The sequence below is a fragment of the Narcine bancroftii genome, chromosome 12 (assembly GCF_036971445.1).
Source record: "Narcine bancroftii isolate sNarBan1 chromosome 12, sNarBan1.hap1, whole genome shotgun sequence".
In the NCBI taxonomy this organism is placed as follows: domain Eukaryota; kingdom Metazoa; phylum Chordata; class Chondrichthyes; order Torpediniformes; family Narcinidae; genus Narcine; species Narcine bancroftii.
Window position 1 is genome coordinate 71,142,923 of NC_091480.1, and position 24,369 is coordinate 71,167,291.

The 24,369-nt window shown below is 40.2% G+C and overlaps 1 protein-coding gene across 5 annotated transcripts in view; it reads right to left on the reverse strand.

The window, feature by feature from the left end:
- Window positions 1–24,369, reverse strand: part of raraa (retinoic acid receptor, alpha a) — a 657,787-nt gene that overhangs the window by 272,116 nt on the left and 361,302 nt on the right. For all 5 annotated transcript variants that reach the window (XM_069906794.1, XM_069906796.1, XM_069906797.1 and 2 more), the window contains one exon: window positions 8,977–9,079. The gene's annotated coding sequence lies outside the window, so the exon portion shown is untranslated. The remainder of the gene's footprint in view (window positions 1–8,976; window positions 9,080–24,369) is intronic.

Sequence of the window (24,369 nt, forward strand, 5' to 3'; positions counted from 1 at the left end):
ATAAATCATTGTTATATTGATTGACACACATAAAATAAAATCACAGTGTGGTTCCAAAAACAGGCTGAGCTTACTGGAGCCCCGACATACCTCAAGAAGACATGGTTTGCCGAATGTGTATGTGACCTTGATTGTGAATATAATTATGATCTGACAGCTTCAGTGTGAGAACATTATAACAGGATTCTTGATTATATTTAAACTGGGAAAATCTTTCTTTAAAATGAAAGAAACAAAAAATAAAATCTGCTTTTCTTTTTAGTTTTTCCCTCCTTTCTGACTGAGGTCAGCTGCAATCCCTCAAAGATCACCCTGATAGAAATAACCTATTCCGGCATGCACTCGGGACAAGAGACTGTGGAGTTCCTAATTTATGTTGTCTAAAAGAGGGGAAGAATTTTTTTATTTAAAAAAAAATTCTGCTGTGTTTATCTTGAAAGATGCTGGGAAAATGAAGGACAACACCTGAATATCCCATATAAACTAGCTTCTGTCTGTCAAGCATACACAATTTAAAATTAATTTCAGGCATGCTTTACAAAGCCCCTTAAAAACCCTGACATAGGATAGGGTCCTGTTCCTGTCTTCAGTAAGTTTACTGAGTGAAAGGAAATTCACCTCTACCATCTGCACTTTGGTTAAAAACTCTTGGAGACACGTACCAATGCTTACTGAGACAGCACATGTCAACAAAAATATACATTGATAATGTGTTTCTAACATTGGAAGATGCCCAAATACTCTTATGCCTCTAAATGGAAGGACAATTTGCTGCTGTGAAATTATATCTTTGTGGCAGTCAAATTTTTTTAAACTTGGGAGGGCTAAAATGCTGAAAACACACTCAAAATTTCTCACCACACCAGAAACAGCAATGATGATTTGGCTTCATATTACTCACTGTGTGTCCATTAGCTAATCTAAGCAGGGGCACCAGCAAAGGAGTTCCTTGCAGTTGCATCATCAGCTTCTTTTAAACTGCAGCGCCTGGGTCGCCCTCCTGGGACCCGGGTGCGATTACTGGGCCAAAGGTGCTGGAAGCACCTTTTAAATTGCAGGGGGATCCAACCCCCGCCATGATGTGTCGCGCACTCACCAAAAGTAATGCCAGATGTTCAGGTGCTGCTGCCCAGTGACGCACGCACGCAAGCGCTGACATCACCAGAATAAGCGGGTCGGCCATTTTGAAATCGCCAGTGGACACGACCTAGGTAAGTTTAACTGGGTTCCCTGACTACCTCTGAGGTAGGTTAGGGTCCTTTTGGATTCTGACAGGGTTGACCGGGCCAGACCCTTTCTAACTGCCGTGTAACTGGGGCGCTAACTGGGCAAATTGCCTGGTTAACCCCATTTTACACATCAGTTTGAAAGGGCCTTGCAATGCCATTTGCCAAGAAAGGGGTATGATCAGCCAGGAATTTCCCCTTCCAGATCACTATCGTTTGGTTATAATTGTGTTGACTGTGAAAGTCACAAAGGACAAGATGGGGCTTGCCTGTGTAGTATGCCTCCTCAATGCAATAAACCTGCCAGTATGGAATCCTGAAGCATTGTTCAGAATGAGCACCTGCAAAAGAGAGGGGCTTGGCACAAAGCAAAGTCAGTTAGTACATTAGGAAAATCTTCTTCCTGCTACAGTTCATAAAGGTGGGTTATTTTCCAAGACCATAGAAGGCAGATTCCAAGCTCTGAAGTGAATGCCTTCCACCAAATTTTTGATAAGGTCAAGCATTGCTAACACAGCATGTCTGCAATCAGAAAAGCTGGGTTGAGTACATAAATTAGAAAAAAAGGTGGTATATTTTGGTTGAATTTACACAGGTGCATCAGACTGACAACACCCTGCATTCTTACTGACACAATAATCACCTTTACAGTTTTATTTATTCAAATTCTCTTGGAACAAAATTAAACTCTTATTCTGAAAAACTTTTTTTTAAAACTTGCCTTTGCCTGTTAATTGGAACATTAAGCATCAAGACTCCCATTGTAGCTGTAACTTATCGGAACTCTGACACTTCGATTTGAATTAAAACCTGAGAGCTTTAATGTACCATATGTATAATGTACCTTGTAACTGATAGACTGCAAACTATGTAACTTCAAACCTCTCTTTCCTTCTGCATTCTTGAACATATTGTAAATTCCTAAATTTGTTCACATCCTTTGCAGATTCTTTCATTAAATTCATTGAATCAGCTTTCAGGCCCCACCTTGGAACTGAAACAGATCTTATCAGTAGCTTGTGATATCCTATATGATTGTGACAAAGGTAAAAGCATTTCACTCCTTATCCATCTCAACTTGTGGGCAGCCTATGAATAGCTGAACACTCATTTGTCTCCAGTTCCTTTCTAGCTGAGTTGAACTGCACTCACCTGGTTTCATTTTGACCAGTTCAGTAGAGTTACCTCTAATGGGTTCTCTTCTCAGTCCCATAGTCACCTCTGGTGACTCCCAAAGCTCTATCTTTGAGTCCCATCTTAGCAACAAAATCCAAAAACAAAGCATCAAGTTTTGACATGTAAACTGGTGTTCCTAAATTATAATATCTAGTGCTGAACACATTGATATTTCTTTAAACTAAATCAGGGGTGGCCAAACTTTATTGGTTGTGGCCACGTATAGAAAAATGTGAAGTCCGTACAGTACCGACGGCAGTCGGACTGGGCAGTTGGACCCCACAAGGAAGCACTGAGACTTCGCTATCCACTCTCTGTGCATCTGCATTAGCGGCAGTGCAGCCTTTACAGCAGCTCCGGCAGCACGACCATTTTCTTCTAATAGGCCACTTAAAAATGGGCAACAGGCCACAGTTGCCCCGGGAGCTGTAGTTTGGCTTCCCCTGGACTAAATAAACAAAAACCATTGTTAGCACCATGTCTAGTCATCAACACCATAACCTCTCCTTGGCTTCCTTTCACAACCTTGATTTAATGCTTGTCCTCGTTATTACCTCTAAGTTTTACTATTTTAATATACTAGACAGCATTCCAAATTCTAAATCTAAACTATTGTTCCCCATTATCCTAATCTGAACCAAGACCTAACCATTTCCCCTTTGTTTTCAATGGGCTCACAGTTAAAAAACACCTTGGTTTTCAATTTTCTCCATTAGCCTCACAAGATCCCATCAATGTGATCTTTTTGTAAACCTCATTTCTACAACCACATCCCCACCAACACACCTGGCTTCAGTTGCCACCACCAAATGTCCTGTAATTTCCCCATAAATCCAATTGCCCCTTCTTTCCTTCTTTTAACCACTCCTTAAAATTGTCCTCTTTGTTGAGTGTCATAGTATATTCAATAATATCATGAAATAATTTAAGACCTCTGCTACAATAAAAATTGTTATTGTCTTTGATTTATCAAGTTTCTATACACATTTTGTTGGCAATGATGTACTATATTGTTCAGAGGTTTCTAAAGTTGGCTGTGGCAAAATACCATATCAATAGAAAATGCTCTTATGAAATTAAACTTGTTCCATATTGATCAAATAAACATTTTCCATTGTTCCTACCTAGCCCAGGATGCTTAATACTGATAACTAAATGCTGAACTTAGGACTACACCATTCTCCAACAATAACCGTTAGCATATGGGGGGCACTGTTAGTACACCGGTGTTTCAGAGCCAGCGACCGGGTCCAAGGTTCGAATCTCACGTATCGGTAAGGAGTTTGTATGTTCTCCCCGTGTCTGCGTGGGTTTTCTCCGGGGCTCTGGTTCCTTTCACTGTTCAAAACGTACAGGGGGTTGTAGGTTAATTGGGTGTAATGGAGTGGCACGGGTTCATGGGCCAAAAGGGCCTGTTACCGTGCTGCATATCTACATATACATTTATAACATTCCTTGACTTCATTAGTGCAAAGGCTACAGAAAAACTTGTTAAACTCGCACAAGTTATGGCCCAAGAACAATTTCTTCCCCTCTGCCATCAGATTCTTAAATGAACATTGAACCACAGACACTGCCTTACTTTGACATTTTCTTGCTGTATTTTTATTTATTTTGTAAGGTAGTTTATATAAATGTTTGCCCTGTGATGCTGCTGAACTACTACCAACATCAGTCAAGATGTCCATTTGAAAGAAGTGTTTTTTCCAAAGGTCAACTCTAAATAATTCTTCACCTGGTCCCCATTGCATTGAAGGTGCCTGGATACTTTAAGGACTATTTTGCCACAGCCAACTTTAGAAACCTCTGAACAATATAGTACATCATTGCCAACAAAATGTGTATAGAAACTTGATAAATCAAAGACAATAACAATTTTTATTGTATTTTATCTTTTTGGGGAAGGCGGCGAGATTGACAATCTTATACCTTCATACCTTGAAGAAGAGCTCAGGCCCAAAACATCGGTAATACCGTCATGCGCCATATAATGTCCGTTTGAGCAACATCCAACTGCACATACATCCGTGGTCCCATAGAGTTTTGAAATCCCGATCGAAGAATGGGACATAGCGGCTTCCCACATGCAACACATGTATCTCATGCCTCTTGTATACGGAGCGAATGTGCTGCCAGGCGTATAATGTACATATATAACCTATAATACATATGTCTTATAGTCATAATAAATGCCTATGTTATGGTGTTCACATGATGTCCAAATCACATAACGTCCTATTTCACAGAACGCATCGTGGACGTTAAGCAACACGTCTTATATCTTTACCTCCTATGGACACTGAGAGACTGACCGCCTGAGTTCCTCCAGCATTTGTGTGTGTTTTCTGACAATCTTAATCAATTCTGAAGACCAACATAAGCAGGCATCCCAACTTTCTGCAAGCCCCTTGATGCTGTTATTTTGATTGAACCTCCCTCATGGATATTGCTGGCAGAACTACAATTTTCTGCATTCCCCAAAAGTTGGGAAGTCAGCACATTTAACTCGTATCTGGTTAGACCAAAGGCAGACTAGACTTTAAGACTCCATTTATTTCAGTGAAGGGGAATGACTGCAAGGAGGCATCTTTCTTATAATTTACAAGTGTTTGAATTAAAAGTTTATTGTACTTAATTGTTAATAAGTTAGTTTAAAATACACTTTAAAAGTAATTAAGTCATTTTACAGTTTTTCATTTTTTTTTTAAGATGTTTGTCATTTCAAGCACTTTAATATTTCTGTCTCTTTTCTTTGGCTTGGCTTCGCGGACGAAGATTTATGGAGGGGTAATGTCCACGTCAGCTGCAGGCTCGTTTGTGGCTGACAAGTCCGATGCGGGACAGGCAGACACGGTTGCAGCGGTTGCAATGGAAAATTGGTTGGTTGGGGTTGGGTGTTAGGTTTTTCCTCCTTTGTCTTTTGACAGTGAGGTGGGCTCTGCGGTCTTCTTCAAAGGAGGTTGCTGCCCGCCGAACTGTGAGGCACCAAGATGCACGGTTTGAGGTGATATCAGCCCACTGGCGGTGGTCAATGTGGCAGGCACCAAGAGATTTCTTTAGGCAGTCCTTGTACCTCTTCTTTGGTGCACCTCTGTCTCGGTGGCCAGTGGAGAGCTCGCCATATAACACGATCTTGGGAAGGCGATGGTCCTCCATTCTGGAGACGTGACCTACCCAGCGCAGTTTGATCTTCAGCAGCGTGGATTCGATGCTGTCAGCCTCTGCCATCTCGAGTATTTCGATGTTGGAGATGATTTCTGTCTAAGGGCATGCTTAAGCAGCAACGACACTATTTCTGTGGATTTCTGATTTACTACAGATAGCCTTCTCAATAGGAGCCATTTCAGAGGCCAAGTTACCAATGCAGGTAAAAACATGCAAAAAACCCAGCAAGCACATGGTGATGATCTATAATGCGGATCCCGTGGTGCCTTTATACAGAGCTGAGTCGAAAGCCGGCTTCCAGAGCTGAGGGAGGTGGGGTGAGTGGTGAAGTAGTGCCAGCCCTCACCATGACCTCAAAAGTATACACTGAGAAGGGAAAGCGGCCTATACTGAAAATTGCGACCAAAGAGCAGTCTTAGGACTCAGGCAGATCTCCTGCACAATGTATTCACCTCTATTAACCACGTGGGTTTTTTTTAAATTCGCGCTACTGGGTCGAGGGGTGACGGTGTTATCAACCCTCCCTTTTGGAGCCGCATTCAGCGGAATTCCTTTTTTGGAAGAGATGGACCGACTTTTCACTCCACCTGAGTCTACCCCCCAAGACCAGACTGTAAAACAGTACACAGTACAAAAAAACGAGACAACATTCCTTCAAACTATCTTTGGCTTGGCTTCGCGGACGAAGATTTATGCAGGGGGTAAATGTCCACGTCAGCTGCAGGCTCATTGGTGGCTGACAAGTCCGATGCGGGACAGGCAGACACGGTTGCAGCAGTTGCAGGGGAAAATTGGTTGGTTGGGGTTGGGTGTTGGGTTTTTCCTCCTTTGCCTTTTGTCAGTGAGGTGGGCTCTGCGGTCTTCTTCAAAGGAGGTTGCTGCCCGCCAAGCTGTGAGGTGCCAAGATGCATGGTTTGAGGCGATATCAGCCCACTGGCGGTGGTCAATGTGGCAGGCACCAAGAGATTTCTTTAGGCAGTCCTTGTACCTTTTCTTTGGTGCACCTCTGTCACGGTGGCCAGTGGAGTGCTCGCCATATAACACGATCTTGGGAAGGTGATGGTCCTCCATTCTGGAGACGTGACCCACCCAGTGCAGCTGGATCTTCAGCAGCGTGGACTCGATGCTGTCGACCTCTGCCATCTCGAGTACTTCGACGTTAGGGATGAAAGCGCTCCAATGAATGTTGAGGATGGAGCGGAGACAACGCTGGTGGAAGCGTTCTAGGAGCTGTAGGTGATGCCGGTAGAGGACCCATGATTCGGAGCCAAACAGGAGTGTGGGTATGACAACGGCTCTGTATACGCTTATCTTTGTGAGGTTTTTCAGTTGGTTGTTTTTCCAGACTCTTTTGTGTAGTCTTCCAAAGGCACTATTTGCCTTGGCGAGTCTGTTGTCTATCTCGTTGTCGATCCTTGCATCTGATGAAATGGTGCAGCCGAGATAGGTAAACCGGTTGACCGTTTTCCCCCACCATGACTACCACATCTCCATCGGGCACACAAAACTCAAAACGGTTCAAACTATACATATCATGAGATTACACAAAAACAATGGAGACAACACAAAACTACGCTATTCCTGTACCAGACAAAACGAAAGAAGAAAAACTGCACGAGACTGAAACACACCTACACAGAGCTACATAGTGAATTAAAAAAAGTACAAACAAGTACAGAAAGATGAAAAACTCGTCAGTAGTCACAGTGGAGACAAGTTACAAGATGGAGTGAGTTCAACCTGTCAATCCGCCATCGGACCTAAGTGAAGCGATTTTACAATTGCTTTTTTTCCCCCACTATAAAATGGCTTATTGTTAGATATGAAATAATGCCTCCAGTCTCTAATGCAATAAGTCTGCAAGTGTACATCAAGTTTTATGATGCTTTTGCTCTTATGATGCTATTTGTTGTTAGTTTATCTTTAATGAAATACTAATTTATAACAAGCCAATGTATAGCTTTAAGCAGACAGTAATGGACAACATACTCTGAATTCTGATGGATTACTACCTCGTAATTCATTTAAAGATATCCATTACACTCAATTAAATTTTCCTGATGATCTTATTGAATCTCGTTCAATAAGATGCTGTCTGGATTCTGACATTTATCTGAATAATCAAAATTAACTTCTTTGTGATGTAGAAAGAAGGTTATGTTCATCACACCTGAACTGTAGCACAGACTTGTACCTTCTCTCGGACATTGCTCTTATTGATGAGTGGGTGCTCCTGGAGGTGGTAAAATAAAATAAAAAAATTCAGCAGGCAACTTTGTCCTGAGTAATAACAAACTTGTTGATGCTACACTTACTTAAATATGCAAGATCATCCTAGATCACATTAGGTCTTTGGAAGTTTTGGAGAATCAGAAGGTGTGCTGCAGAGTATTCAGTCTCTGAGTTGTTTTTATGGCTGAAATACCGAAAGTAACCTCTTTGCACTGCACCTTTCACAAGCTCAGCTTTTTCTAAAACAATTTAGTGCCAATTACATACTTGAAAAAGATTGTGACAGAGGAAACAAAGCAACCAAGTTATGCACACAAGGTTTTCACAATGGCAACGCAACATAAGCAGATAACCTGTAAGGTGTGATTGTTCCGATAGTTTTGCAAACAGCAATTTTGCAACATTGGCCAAAGATGGGTTGAATGCTCAATATGCAAATGATTGCTTGGAATACGTTACGACTGTACAAACAAAGGCACCCCATCATCAGGGAGGCCCACTGGCCAGAAGCCATAATATGTTGGAAATTAACCGTGCAGTGCGAATCTGACATTAACTTGTAGCAAGCACTGGGAACCACTTGTACAGTTATTTCCAAGTCAGCAAAATAACCTCTCATTTTCTGGTTACAGAGAGGGTCATTGGGAATATGTTTCCGGCTTGTTGCCATTTCTACAACTGGTAAACCAATAAAACAGCTGAAGGTAACCTAATAAAAATGACCAGAAAAAAAATCCACAGCTTCAACCATGCAAGAATATAAATAATTCCTAAATATTTCACAGCACACTAAAAACCTTTTTAAAAAGAAAATTTGAACTGAAAATTGTCAAGTGTTCAGGAGTTCACTCAGAAGATTGCCCATGCGCACTTCCTCTCTTAGACCTGTTCTCATCTCAACTAGGACTCCCTCAAGATAACAGTTCTCATGCGCAACTGGAACATATTTATAAACGTCTGCATGCAGCATCATATAATTAATTCAGGCAGAGTCAAACAAAAAAATAAGCAGGACAACAAGATCAACTTGTAAATTGTCAATTTTTCCTTCCTTTTCTCAGAAAATACTGAATCTTGTTGCCCCACATTTCAAGAGACAACACTCTTCTCCATTATCTCCCTCTTGTGAGAACTTTCTTGTGCGCAAGGATTAAATATCACAGCAGCATTTACTCACTTGGCTTGTGTTCGTCCAGAGCAAGAATGCTGGAAGGTCAATCCCAATTCTGTCCACTGCAGCAATGAGCCGGCTGATAACAAATGATTTTCAATTCCAGTGACTGCAGATAAGAGAGTTCAGGCAGGTTAAGAATAAGTTGTTCTTTAAAGCGAGCCCATTTATAGGCTCACAGGAATTCCCCACCCCTCTCAAGCAAGAAATGGAAATAGGGTGACTCACCACACTCATTACACAGTCATCATGCTTTCTGTCCATGTGATAATTGAGATGCCTTGTCAGCCTTAACATCAACACCCACGATTTACATACACAAAGCAGCTACACTGCAAATGTCAGTTAACACTTAATGTACCAGGTAAACCTATCACAGTAATCCAGTATTATTTTTAAATCAAAATTACAAAGACATTCTTGTCATATTTTCATGAAACTAAAATGCAGAATTAAAACATAAAGGAATCATACTCCAGCATTTGTGTGATAGTTTTCAACTATCCTCCAAACTTCAAAAGGTTCAGACTTTGCAAGGCAAACAGATCCTTCAACAAGCACATTCTGCAAAAAATATTGGACAACAGAAATAACTCAATACCACATGGACTACACCTGACAGCGTTTTTTTTAAGTCTCCCTTCTCTGGCTTTACCAACCTTGGAAGGACTAAATAATCACCTCTTGGCTGTCAGCTATTATTCCTCCCCTCCCCCACCTTTTTATTCGGACACCTCTGCCTGCTTTTTGCTCCTATCTTGACAAAGGGCTCAGGCCTGAAACGTTGGTTACCCTTGATTTCCTAGAGTCTGAGTGAGCAGCTGAATTTCTCCAACACTTTTGTGTACTGCAGGACAATCACAGCGTCTGCAGACTTTCCTGTTTAACACTTTGCAGACAATCATGACCTGTTTCACATCTTCCAAACAGCTCTTGCTCACAAACCCAAGCCACTACTTTACCCTCTGAGCCACCAGTTCCCTTCAATTCCTTCCCCAAACTAATTCCTCCGACAACTTACTCCCTGACTGCTTTCTCTGCTCACCATCTAATTATATTCATGCCTCCCCTCATAATTCAAATTCTAATTAGTTACCCTCTTCAAGTACTGTTGGAGAGTACTGCACCCTCAAAGGAATAGAACTTTTGAAAAACCACATCGTATTCCGCCTGGGTGAATTTTCCAGCCACTGATAATCCCCCATCCAACTCAATCTGGATCCACTATTTCCATCTGTGCTTAACCTGTTGCCATACTTGTAGCCTATTCCAGTATTTGCTTTTCACTCAACTTTCCATCCCCAGGGTTCTCCAACCCACCTCCCCTCTCCCACCTGCATCTGTACAATATCCTCTTACCTCTGGGATCCTCCTTACACTTCTCCCCTTCCCATCTTAGTCTCTTAAAAGTATCCTGACCCGAAGCATTGATCGTCCATTTCTCTCCATGAATGTTGCCTGAACTGCTTCCAATTTCAGGCCCCTCTATTGAACATAATTTTTTAAATGTGAGGATATAGCACAGTAACACATGAGCCTATGCTACCCAAATACCCTTATTAACCTTCAAGCCCTGTAGTTTTGAAGGGTGGGAGGAAACCAGAGCACCCGGAGAAAACCCACACAGACACAGGGAGAACGTACAGACAACGCCGCATTCAAACCTGGGTGGCTGGCGCTGTAACAGTGTTCTGCTCACAAATGTGTGTCTGTATTCTAAAGTTACTCTTGACTTCCTTTTAGGAAAATTCAGATTTTTATGGCAAAAAATATGAAAAGTATTAAATCAGGCACGCAATCCTTACAGAATAAAATTCACTTATGAAGAGAGCCCACATTTGAGAGAGCCTTGGAAGTTTTGAAAAAATAACTTCACACATCACTTCCTGTTCTTTGAAGTCATGCGAGACTCTTTTGTGGTGGCGCCATCCACTTTCTATCTTTGTTCACGTGGTGGAGGGGTGGCAATGAATTAGACTGACTGACACTTAATCAACAAGTAGTGTTCCTTGCAACTTGCGGTATGGTTTCAGCTTGGGGGTTCAATTTTAACAGTCTCTCATTGGAGTCCAAAGATTTTAGGTCCTTGAAAATGAAAAGCCTTGCAGATAGCTGCTGGACATTGAACATAGAAAATATTGGAAATGCTCAGATCGGTTTCAACATAGAAAATATTGGAAATGCTCAGATCTGTTTCCCCTCCCACAGATGCTGAGCATTTCCTAACTTTATTTTAGGTTTTAGATTCAAATCCTTATCCAGAAATTTGAACACAAAAATGCACTTTTGTTTCAATGAAAGGGCCTATTTGGGTGCCATTACATTATCGTCAGTGGGAACTTAATGTCAGGGGTTCAGCTGTCATATTTCCTGTGTTCAGCAACAATTTTGAAGCTACATTATTGGTTGACATAAAAGGGATGTGAAGCACTCTATATAAATGCAAACCTTCCTTTCTTCTTTTAGCAGTTGCATTTTGAATAAGAAACCAAACTAAAATAAACCTGCAGTGAACACAAAACACAATGGCGTGGAAAGTTGAAATCAAAAGCCTTTGGTAGTGCCAGGATGTGAATTAGAAAAAGAAATGGTTGTGGGTTCGATCTGGAATTTTTCATCAGGAGACATCTTGTGGAAGAGTTTCAGCTCACAACATTGACCATTCATGTTCTTCCACTGATGCTACTTGGCCCGCTGAATTCCTCTAGCAGATTGTGTTTACTATTCTGCATCTGTTGCTCTAAACAGTCTGGGTAGCATAATGGCTTCACCAGCTTCATAGCTTAGGTCGTTAAACAAAAGATAATAATGTTATGGTATGAGATAACCACAGCATGTCAGGTGTGTTAACATTAAACGCATTTCATATTTTACTGCAAATTTCCAATATCACACATGCTCTGAACATTGTTAACTTCCAGTGTTTGATTGCAAAAAAAAGCCAATTACATGCTCATTTACATTATGTGTTCTGTACTTCCATTCATCAACAGTTTTAGACACAAATCTTGGGCAGGTAATAATTTTATTTTAAATTTGATGTAATAGGGATAATATGGAAAGGTAAATTTAAAAGCAACAGTAAATGAACAAATAAAATGGTGATAATGTTGAAAAAATACATTTATTAATCCACCTTTCAGGAAGTCTTTCAAATGCTTGATAGTGAATGAATATTTTGGATGTAAAAAGGCAAAAAATGTTTGTAAAAGGACCTGCAAGATTCTTAATACTTTGCAAAACAGAAATTGAGGGAGAGCATTTCTCTAGTTAATGCAAACTACAGACTAACTGTGACCTGCCACATTGACCTTCACTATTGCTGCTCTGACCGGTCACCAAGAGGTGGCAAACAAATCTATCACTTTCAGTTCTCACTGTTGAACTTTTTTGGGTTCATGAATATTTCACTAGTGCTTACAGAGTTCTGCTTTTCTATTATATAAAATTTTCTCCTCATCTCCTCCAAAAGGGCTAGCTGTGAATGCTGGCAGGCTTCTGGCCCCTTGCCCCAGAAAAGATTTTTCACGTGTCATCCTAGCCAGTGAAGGTCAACAAGCCAATCGACTGCAGGTGGTGTCATAACCAAGGCCACTAATCCCTCCCATGCATATTTTTCACCACCAAGCACTTGGTAACAATCATGAACAGGACCCCTGATTGACTTAACTTCACTCCCCTGCCCAGGACTTCTGCCGTGATTGAGTAACACTATCACAAAACAGGCTAAAGAACAAAGCCGGATTTTCTGGTCTTTAGTTCAATATCAACAGCAATTCACATTTATTTGGTATCCTTGATATGCTGATGGATGGTGCATTTACTCATTTAATGCGTAATGGCAAGCGGTTAAAATATCTGTACTGATCATCCACTTCTGCTGCCTTTTGCAGTGATCATAATTTTAACTTGCTTCTTTGAACAGGCATGAGGCACAATTGGCAAGCAGAGATCTGCTTTAAATATGCTTTTCAAGCTCCCAGCAGTGTTCTTATGTCATGTTTACAATTTTAACCAATCCTTTAGGCTGCATAAGCTGTGGTCTGAGCTACCATCACCAAGACCACCACCACCAGCCCCTCCCCCCACCCCATTCACCTTTGACCAGGAAGCCTTTATGACCTTACTCCTGAACTTTTACCCATCTGCTGAGGGCTTCCCTTTCAGGTAACCAGCAACCCAAATGCTTGCCAGCTGGAGTACCCCGTCAGTAATGCGGAGATTATGTCTGCGCTCATCATGAGAATGGAAAGCTCTTGAACCTTCACAGCGTAATTCCCCTCATCTCCCTCATGACTCCAGCTAAGAAATAAAATCTGATTTAAAATTTTCATACCTCTGTTTGTATTTAAGGCTATTAGCAATTATTGTTCTGCATGGAAATGTTAATGATAATACCACACAGTTGGGGTGGAAATTGCCTGGGCTGAGGGTCCTGAGAGACAATGTACGTTTTCTTCAAAGCAACTTAGACGTGATACTGACAGTCAGATCCTTGCTCAATATCCCATGACATTAATCTGGGATAAATTTACACCGAGATAATTGAACTCTTCGAGAGATTCTTTTCAAATTAGCAAAAATAGGCCCTTTGTTTTCTGATTTTATGCAAGATTTTGGCCTAACATTGGTGCTAGCAGCCAAGCTTAATGATCCAGAGTGGAAGTGTCAGCTTCACTTTACTGATGTTACAAACAGTGGCTGCAACTCCATATGGTTTCCATGATTAATTGAGACTTGGGAAGTGTGTTACTGCCTGCCATTCCAAGCCACTTTAGCATGTGGTAACCTGTAATTGGGAGCTGGCGAGTAGGTAGCTGCTCCGTCCGACCTTCGCTCATTTGTTTCACAGGGGCGCTGTCATTTATGTCTGGGAGCATGATGAAGTACAACATGGTAATTACCCCCAAAACAATAGGGTCAGAAGTGCTTGGAGAAGCAGGGAGCTGTGACAGAGTGAAAAATGTCAGGTATCTGTTACTGTCAGCCTCCAAAAAGACGCTATTCATCACCACTATTAGGCATCAAACAGGAACTAGTGATGTGTAAATTTAATTAGATAGACAAAAGTCACAGGAAGCCAGGGAAAGGTACTTGTAACAAAGCAAATGCTGGTAACGTCGGATTGGAAAGAGCAGCTACATTTCTTAACAATTCAAAAGAGCCCCACAGTTTTAAAGATTTCTCTATATTGGCTCCCTGAATTTTGCATTGAATGGAACAGCTTGTTATAGCTGCTTAAATGGTTAGTTATCAACATTTAGTGAGAACTGTGATCAAAAATCAGCCTTCAAGATAACTATTCTGCAGATTAAAATCGTACACGCCAGCTACTTTTATTCATTTGTGCTAAAATGATAAAATCATGTTTTCCTGGTTGTGCTCAGTTGTCTTTCAAGCAATTTTGATGGTTCACATCAACTAATGGGCATGTGGCCTGTGATATATTCCACTACAGTAAGAGCCTAAGAATTTTAATGACAGAGAAAGGACATTGGTTTGAAAATTGCTGGACTACTTTTCCCCAGATTAATTGCTCCTATCACTTTTCTCGTCAACATCAATTTATATTTATAAAGCATCCTTAACTTAAGAAAACATCTCAAGGTACTTCAGGGGAGAGTAATCAAACAAGAAGTGTCACAAACAAAGTAGGTGTTAGGATGAATGATATAAAGCTTGACCAAAGAGGCTGATTAAGGAGGATTTTAAAGGAGGAGAGGGAGGTGGGCAGCTGACAAAATTTACTGCATGTGTGGAACGTCACAGCTTATGATCGACAACCTGAAGATGCATCGTCAACAGGAAGCAAAGGGAATGGGGTCAAATATAGTTGGTGGAAGACAGTATTCATGGTCAAATGTATTTCTGAAAGAGACAACAGAGGACTGGAAGGGATTAAATATAAGATCAAGAATTTTAAGTTTGAGACACTGGTGAACCATAATCAAAGGTAGTAAGTATACTCTTGAGTTAAAGTTCCATAATTTGGATAAGAGTGCAAGAGTAGAGACTGGTGTATTTTCATACAGTTAACCAATTGAAAGGCTTTTTTTTTTCTTTTTAAAAATTTTTTAAAGCATGAAGCTACACTGGGTCACTCATCAATAGTGGAACGTTACACAAACCAGCTTTTATTCAGAGCAATCAGAACATTTGTGTAAAGACAATGGCAGATTTTTCATTACAATCTTCCAGCCTTTTTACATTCACAGTTGTCCTTCAATAATAGTAATGGAAGGATTACAGATTTGTAAACAAACTGGGAGCTTGGTGCAACCCAATAAAAAATAGAGGAAATGAACAAGCCAGCAACACAATGCTGACAATGAAGATACCAACATTCCACTGCCATCACTTAGTAGAGGCAACATGGTGAAATAAATTAATAGGAATATAGAACATTTATGTCAAAGGAGGAGGCCATTATCTCTGTGGTGAATTAAAAGGAGCCACAAAACCTAATCCTATATTTCTGCACAGTGCCTAATCCTTCAGGTTAATGCTTATCCAAGTACTTTTTCCATGGACTGAGAGATACTGCCTCCTACCATCCAGTCATGCAGCAAGTTCCAATCCCTTCTAAAGATTCTGTAAGATTTTTTCTCATCTTCAAAAACCTTTTTTTAAAATAATAAATCTATACCTCTTCATTTTTTTAAATTCCTCTACTAAACTGGAACTTCTGATTTACTCAAAGCCGCTCTTAATATTAAAGATTGAAGGCAGAGGAGAGAGATTTAAGAAGGACCTGTGGGGGAACTTTTTCACTCAGAATAGTCCATATTTCGAACACGTTGCGAGAGAAAATTATGGAACCAGGCGCAATTACGACATTGAAAAGACATTTGGACAGATATATGGATAGAAAGGGTTTAGAAGCATATAGACCAAATATATGTAAATAGGATTATCCCAGAATGCCAACTTGGCCAGCATGGACGTTGGGCCAAAGCACAGGTTACCCTTCTGGTCTCATATAGGTCCATAGCTTTCCTGAATTAGCCCCTAGTACTCCATGTACTTAAAAACATCTTTGCATTTAAAAAAAACTTGTTTACCAATATTTTTCAAAAGCACCCTTTATTTTTCAAATGTCCCTTTTAATTTCATTCTACATTTTCTTGGCTCTCTTGATGTATGAAACCTTCAGAGTGTTAAAAAAAAGTTCATTTTTTCCTTTATCCAAGTCTTCATCTATCTTGTTGTCCATACAACTGTCGATCTGACATTCCACTCTTTCTCTGAGGGAACATGTTTAACCTAAACTCTTCGAATCTCTTTCCTATATGTACCCCACTACCAAGTGGCTGCATTAAAATTAAATCTAAAATTACCTTGCTGTCTTGTTGGGTTTAGTATACACTGGCTAAAAAAAATCCAAAAGCACTACAGTATAGTATTCTTGTATTCTTGCCCCCCCCCCCCCAAGCCTTTTACTCCAATTGTTTCCCAGTTAATATCAGAGCAATTGAAATGACCCATTATAAAAGCATACTTTTGTTTTGCACTTGCCAGAAATTGATCTTCAATCTTGTTTACGCTGCTTGAGATCTACACCACACAGTAAATAATTTCATTTTTTTTAATGGAAGCAGCAGAATATTTCTGCCACGTGCACTTTGACAGATATACCACCCAAACTATTCTCAATCTGTTAAATGAACTGAGCTACATTTTAACTCGTAGATTGTTCTATCCAATCAAAATAAATTTAACAGCAGGGAAATTCACTTTCAATCTGTCTGCACAACAAACCAAGGAGCATTCTACCCAGCAATTTGAGGGATCTATTTATCTTCAGCAAAATTCTCACACAAATTACATTTAATGCATGTGCCCTCTAGTGGATTAGCAGTGTGCTATTTAATAATTCCAACAGTTTCAACCATTCTAAGTCTGGACAGGTGTCAAGAGCAGGGATATGGCACTGCTCAATTCTGACCTGCTGCAACTGAACTGGTACTTTGTTTAAAAAAATAACTACTAAAACAGACAATCATATACTTTAATCAAATTTAAAAGAGACAATAAATACAAAAAAAAGATAAAATATTCACAGTTACTTAGTGCAACAAAAAAGTGACTTTAGAATACAACAGACAATCCTTTTGTGGTGGTGGAGCAGGCCATGATGAGTGTCACCTCCATAAAACATCCCAATGAAGTGGAGTTAATTTGTAGGACAAGTGAGAAACTGTTCAACCCCCAGAATCAAGGTCACCCCAAGTCTATTGCTGTAATACAGACAATGCTTGCCAAAATGTGCCTTAAAAAATCAAGTTCCAAGTCACTGTCGACTCATTCTCTTAAGCAGCCATTCTCAAAAGGAGCCATACAACCACCCGCACCCTCCGGTGGCAAAAGCACATTTAAGGAGGGGGGGGGGGGGGAAACAGATTAAAATTATTTTTTAAATGTTTGTTTTTTTATGTAGTCAGTAGGAGAGAAGTACAAAAGAAACCAACTAAACTTGACCACTTCACAGGGAAGTGGGTCCATAAACTGAGCAGAGTCGAAAGGGGGCCATAGCCAAATTTGGAGTATTGTGTGCAGTTTTGGTCACCTGACCACAGGAGCACTATTAATAAGATAGAAAGAGTGCAGAGAATCTTGTCTACAAGATTATGAGAGGCACAGACGGCCAGCGCCTTTTCCCAGGGCAGGAATAGCAAACACCAGAGTACATATGTACAAAGTGAAGGGAGGGAAGTTTAGGGGAGACATCAGGGGCAAGTTTTTTTTTTTTACACAGAGAGTTGTGAGTGCCTGGAATACCTTGCCAGGGATAGTGCAGTTAAGAGACTCTTAGACAGACAAATGGATGGAAGAAAAATAGAGGGTAACAGGGTAGGGAGGGTTTTCATATATTTTTAAGAAATATGTGTTGGCACAACATCGAGGGCTGAAGGGCCTGTACCGTTCTGAGGTGTTCTATGTTCTAGAAGCTTTACTAGGATGATGCCTGGACTTCAGGAACGGAGTTAAAGGGAAATGTTAAACAGGTTAGAACTTTATTCCCTGGAGCATTGAAGAATGAGGGGAGATTTGACAGAGGTATTTAAAATAATGAGGGGGATAGACAGAGTAAATATAGATAGGCTTTTTCCACTGAGGGCAGGTGAGATACAAACCAGAGGGCATGAGTTAAGGGTAAGAGGGGAAAAGTTTAGGGGGAACTTCTTCACACAGGGACTGGTGGAAGTGTGACAAAGCTGCAACTGAAGTGGTGAATGTGGGCTCAATTTTAACATTTAAGCAGAACTTGGACAGGTATATGGATGGGAGAGGGATGGAAGGCTATGGACTGGGTGCAGGTCAGTGGGATTTGGCAAAAAAATGGTTTGGAACAGACTAGAAGGGCCGAAGGGGCCGGTTTCTGTGCTGTGATGTTCTATGGTTCTAATAGCTGCTCTAAAGCAATTAAGGGGTCTCACATTTAACATCAACAAAACAAAGTTCTCTACCAACATGCCTCCACTGCACCACTGATCTGTAATCATAAAACTTAACAGTGATAACGTGGAAAACTTACACAATGTCCCACAGTTCAGCAACTGTCCCTCAACAAAGGTAGACATCAACGATGAAATAAACCATCACCATCAATGAGCCAGCATAGTATTTGTCATAATGCTTATGGTCTACCAGACAGCAGTGATGTTTGCCCTCCTCTATGCTTCTCAGGCATAGAGCACTTGCAACAGGCACTAAGAGAAATAACTTTATTTCTGCAGAATCCACCAGGAGAGGTGAACTAAGATCGTTGCTCTCTTCCAGTCCAACATCCCCAGCTTTGAATCCTTAATTATATTCACTAATTTCTGATAGATATGCCTTATTGCTTGGAACTCCAACACCAGACTCCTGAAATAGGCGCTTCAAGCTTCAAGCTTTGTAACAGTTGAAATTATCACGGAAAGATTTAAGGATGCTCCAAAGCCACCTTACAAAATTGTAACATTCCTATTGTTCATGGGAATGCTGGTCCATGAGTACAATGGCTGAAAAGGAAGCATTCTGGATAGTATGGAGAACCCGAAGTTCATGCTTGGGACCACACAGAAACTCAGCTTTAAATGATTTAAGTGCATGATCTGCACAACTGCCAAGCACCTCTCACAGCCACCTTGCAACATGTGCTCAATCACAAGGGACTCCTGAAAAGTAGTAGGAGGCAAAGATTAAAGATGCTCCTAGTAGAAATCGTCATTCAAATGGAAATATGTCAGATTACATCTGTGCAATTCTTGGCTGCCTTTAATAATCTGAGTTCAGGTGTAAAACATGGGTTGGATCATTCAGTAGATTGCACATCACTTGTCACAGTCTGATTCAATGTATTTGGCAGAAAAGTTGCAATAATTTCTTTCGCCATATGGGTTTGCTTATGAAAAGATAGACCATGCTTTCAGTAATGCATTGCTTCCATTTAAATAGGTTCTTCTCTTCCTCCTCAAAATCAATTACTCAACCCTTTCTTGTTGAACTGCTGAGGAAGGCTTGCTAACTTTAATTTGAAGCTGATGTGAGGCGAGTTGGAGGGAATGGAGATTTTAATCTCTTCAGGCACCTGCTTCAAACCCTAGCACAAAATGTGTGGTGCACTCATTCCTATACCATGTCCAATCACCCTCACCTTGAAATAGCAACAGAATCTGGTCACAATAATTAGAATTCACATTCATTTACATAATAAATTAAAAATGCTTCAATAACGTTGCTATTTATAATTCTGAGGGATGGGACATCACTGGCAATCCAGCACCTATTATCCTTCCCCATATTCCTGAAATAAGATAGCAAGTAAGAGTCTGCTGCAATAGTGCCAATTTCCCAGTGGCCATCCATTTCAATTCCATGATAACCTATCTGTTCATAGTCTCATGCACTGCCAGACTGAGATCACCTCATATTCTGTCTGGGTACACTCCAACCAGATGGCATTAATATTGACTTCTCCAATTCCATTAGCCACACCCCCCCCCCTCCCCTACACCTATTTCTCCTTTTCTCTAGCTCTGTCTTTCTTTCTTTTCCCCTTGGACTTCTTCCCTCCAATTCTGCATTCACAGAGCCACCCCCTCCCCTGATCAATTCTCACCTTTTCTCAACTGTCCTCCTATCCATGTGCAATTATCGCCTTTTGCCTGTTGGCCTGTGTTCCTTGCCCTACCCTTCCTTTCCCCCACAGCCTTTTTATTCAGGCGCCTACCTGCTTTTTACTCATACCTTGAAGAAGGGCTCAGGCCTGAAACATTGGTTGTATATCCTTACCGCCTAAGGACGTTGTGACACTTGCTGCATTACTCCAGCATTTTTTTTTGGCAAGTTGGTCCAGATTCAAATAGAGATGAAACTGGGAAATTTTGAAACAATAAGTAGTTTTTGAACTTAATGGTTGGTTTCAAGGTTATCATTACAGTTATGGTATTAAAGTTACTGTCCCCACAAAAGAATTTCTCCAGAGGGTGCATACTTATACATTGTCAAACCTGATTGCCTCAAACCATGTATTGGTTTCCAAGGTAGTGACTTAATAAGTAAGTGATACACCAGTAAGTCAGACTTTTCTGATGTGATTGATGACAACATCTTAACCTCTGGCTATGACTCCTGTGCTGTAATGCATTAAAGAATATCCATTGTACTCTCTATACCAGACCAGTGGTCCAACTGCATCAACCTTCCTGATTTAACCTTGTAGTCTAGTACTCCATTAGCTTCAATTTAATTAGTAATATTTGTGATGAAGCTTATATTAAGCACCAGCTATTATTTATCTGTAATGACAAAATATGTTACACTGGATTTGATATCTGGATGCTAGAGAAAAGAAAGCCATATTCTGCCATTCATCCATTCACTCTATACTTCTAGGAGTAAAACGGGAAAACCTGCAGACACTGTGATTGAAATAAAAGCACAAAGCTGGATAAACTCAGCAGGTATCTTGATGAAGGGCTCAAGCCTGAAACATTGGTTACATATTTTTATCTCTGATATACAAAGTACACTGTTTGTGTTTTTACTCTTCTCGCTAACTTTATCCAAAAATGTTGGATAAAGTCAGGATTTGTTTCTCTCCATTGATGCTGCCTGACCTGCCTTGCACTGTTTGCAGTATGTATTGTTAACTTGGTTAGGTGTTAATGGCTCCTGCATCAGGTGTGCTACAAGCATGTTGGCCTTTGAAAATAAGTGGTGGGGGGTGTTGGTGAGGTGGAGGCCTTGGTCATTATATTCAACTTTCATTGTTGTCATGCAATATGAACATGATTGAGTTTGTATTGGTGGAAAACAATGGTTCATAATCTTTTTTCAACCACAGACCATTTGAATGTCACACATACAAGTACAATGTACAGATGCAATAAAATTCGCACTAGCCACACAGTTATGCAAGGTACACCAACAACAATAGGCAAACTAAATTACCACATCATGTGATGAGACAGAAAAAGAGTCAATAAATATTAAAGGATTCCTTTACTTAATGCAGACCACCTACAACAAACCACCAGACCATCAGTGAGGAAAGGGGTTCATGACCTCCAGCTCCTTTCCAGACCACTGACAGAATTTTTCACTTGCTTAGGTTGGAAATTTTGAAGAACTTTCATTTTTTTGTCATCATATTTACAACTTATTTTTTTTTTACTTATCACTTGTTTACTGCAATATTGATCTTGGCAACATTAGGGTGGACAAACCCACTGACCACAGGCTGAGAAGTACTACAGTCAAAGATAGCTACATCTGTTTTATCCTGTATGCATCCAGTTTACAGCTGTTTATTTATTGTGCAGAAGGTCTAACTAATGTACTTTTTGGTGGAGCAAGTTATGGGGTTATTTTGTTCAGGATGTTGGGTTTAATTTTATTAATGCATTCATTATTCTTCATTATTAAATAAAGTAAATAATAAACTGGAGTCTGTCCCACGATGGTTTCCTTGATTTAAGCTGCAATCCTGATTTGCCTTTCAACTCACAGTGGATCGCATATGATAGGTTCTCAGAGATGGAGTTCAAAGTGGTTGGTGGAGGAAGCCATCTTTATAAGACCATTGTGATACCTCTTATAACACTGCCTGAACAGCAGAGCTAGTGGGAGGTGGAAATGGGATCTCTCCTTGAGGAAGCATTGAAAAAGTGTGCTATAAAAAAGAAGCAAAAATAAGGAATAGAAATAAAATGGAGAAGTCTTGTCTCAAGAAACACATAATTTCAGAGACACACAGAAGACTGCAGATGCTGGAATCTGAAACTGAACACTACCTATTGGAGGAATGTAATAGGTCAAACAGCATCAGTGGGAGAAAAATGGTCAAGGTTTCAGGCTGGAGCCCTGCATAATGATTGAGTTTTACACTACTGCGGAGATTCTTTCTACTCGAGTACCAGCTTAACTTAATTATGTAGCAGCTTGCTGGAAGAAAACAAACTTTGGTGGGGTCCAGGACACGGGATGAAGTGGGTGTGGCTGTTAGTAGTCCCTAAAGTTGATTCTCTAATTCATTATCATGGCACACATTGCCTCAGAGTCCAAAATATTGGAGAAATAATCACTTGAAATATGGAAGTGGATCCTGCAGGAGAGGTTTCCAGGTTAGGAAAGCAAATTGGAATTTCAGAGATTTCCATCTGATTCTGATTTTCATTAAAGGAATCCAAATTTCTTCAGGAAGAATGTTAAAGTATTAAAGGAGGTTTGTAAGGGATTTACCACAATGGTAAGTGAAACAAGGCCTCCATGTCAAACTAGGGATGTGATAGCTTGTGTAGAGGAGAATTGAGCAAGATATGCAAAATCACATGACATTTACATTTTCGTATTGAACCAAAATCACTTGCAAACTCTTCTGCATATTTTGACCATGTTATTACTTCAGGAGAAATTTAACTGACCTTACGTAATGAAGTAGTTCAAAACCAAAAAAAACAAGAATTTGATCAAGGATTTGTTCAAACAAACTGCCAAGAACATAGGGATTCGAGAAACAGTCAATGAATTACATTTTAAAAAATGTTAACACCAGGTTTCTCCATTTTTGTTCAACCACTTGACAATTGATAGCTATATCCCACCATAGATCTTGGAAATGCTCACATCAAACTATTAAGCAGGAAGCTACTTACAGGGGACACAGACAGACACATCCTCAGACACCTTCAATATTGGTTGAATCAAATACATCTGTAGACTAATTAAAACCACATTCATTCAGTATTTCTGTGAAATTCACATCACTCAATGCTTTAATAAGAGATACTAAGACTATCACTTGGTTAACCAATAACTATCCCTTCATTATGCCAGGTTACAGAAATTTGCCCTTATAGAATCCACAAATCACTACCCAACTATTTGAGATTTTTAAAAATATTTTTATAAAATTTAGACATACAGCATTGTAACACGCCAATTCAGGCCCACGAGTCCGTGCTGCCCAATTTACACTCCATTAACCTACACCAGTACATTTTTGAACGATGGGAGGAAACTGGAGCCCCCAGAGAAAACCCAGGCAGGCACGGGGAGAATGTACAGACAGCATGGGATTTAAACCCAGGTCCGGTCCTGATCACTGGTACTATAAAGGCGCTGCTCTAACCGCTACGTCAACAGTGCCATGAAATAAAATTTGCTTTTGCAGAATTTGTGTGGGGAAAAATAGCAAAGAAGAAAAACAATTTTTTTTAACTTTGTTTCTTGACACATACTCAGATGATGTGACTTCACTTTACGGAATATTGCAATATGGATAATTTTCTAAATGCAACATGACCCACATCTATAATGTACAATTCACCTGTATTATAATAACACCATGTTAGCCTGATTGTGCCTGACTGAAAGAATACAAAAATTATCTGAGTGATTGCAAACAAAATCCCAGGATGTGAGAGACCAATCTCGATTTTACAAAAATTTAGATATACAGCACGGTAACAGGTCATTTCGGCCCACAAGTCCGTGCTGCCAAATTTACACCCCATTAACCTATACCCCCGGTATGTTTTTGAAGGATGGGAGGAAACCAGAGCCCTCCTGGAGAAAAACCACACAGATGTGGGGAGAACATACAAACTCCTTACAGTCAGCGCGGGATTCAAATCCAGTCTTGTCCCGATCACTGGTGCTGTAACAGCATTGTGCTAACCGCAATGCTAGCCATGTCGCCCTTCCAAATGATAATGTTGTAGTTTAACCAACAAAGAATGAAGAAACATAAAATTAAACATTTTTAGCTTAATGAATATATACCAAGGAAATTCCCAATTTATATTGTAAATCCACTGATGCTTTCCCTGTATACCCAGAGGGGTGAGGCTTAAAATGGAAAATTGTTTTTATCCATGGGAGAGAGTCAGCGATGCCAACAGTGGAGCACAA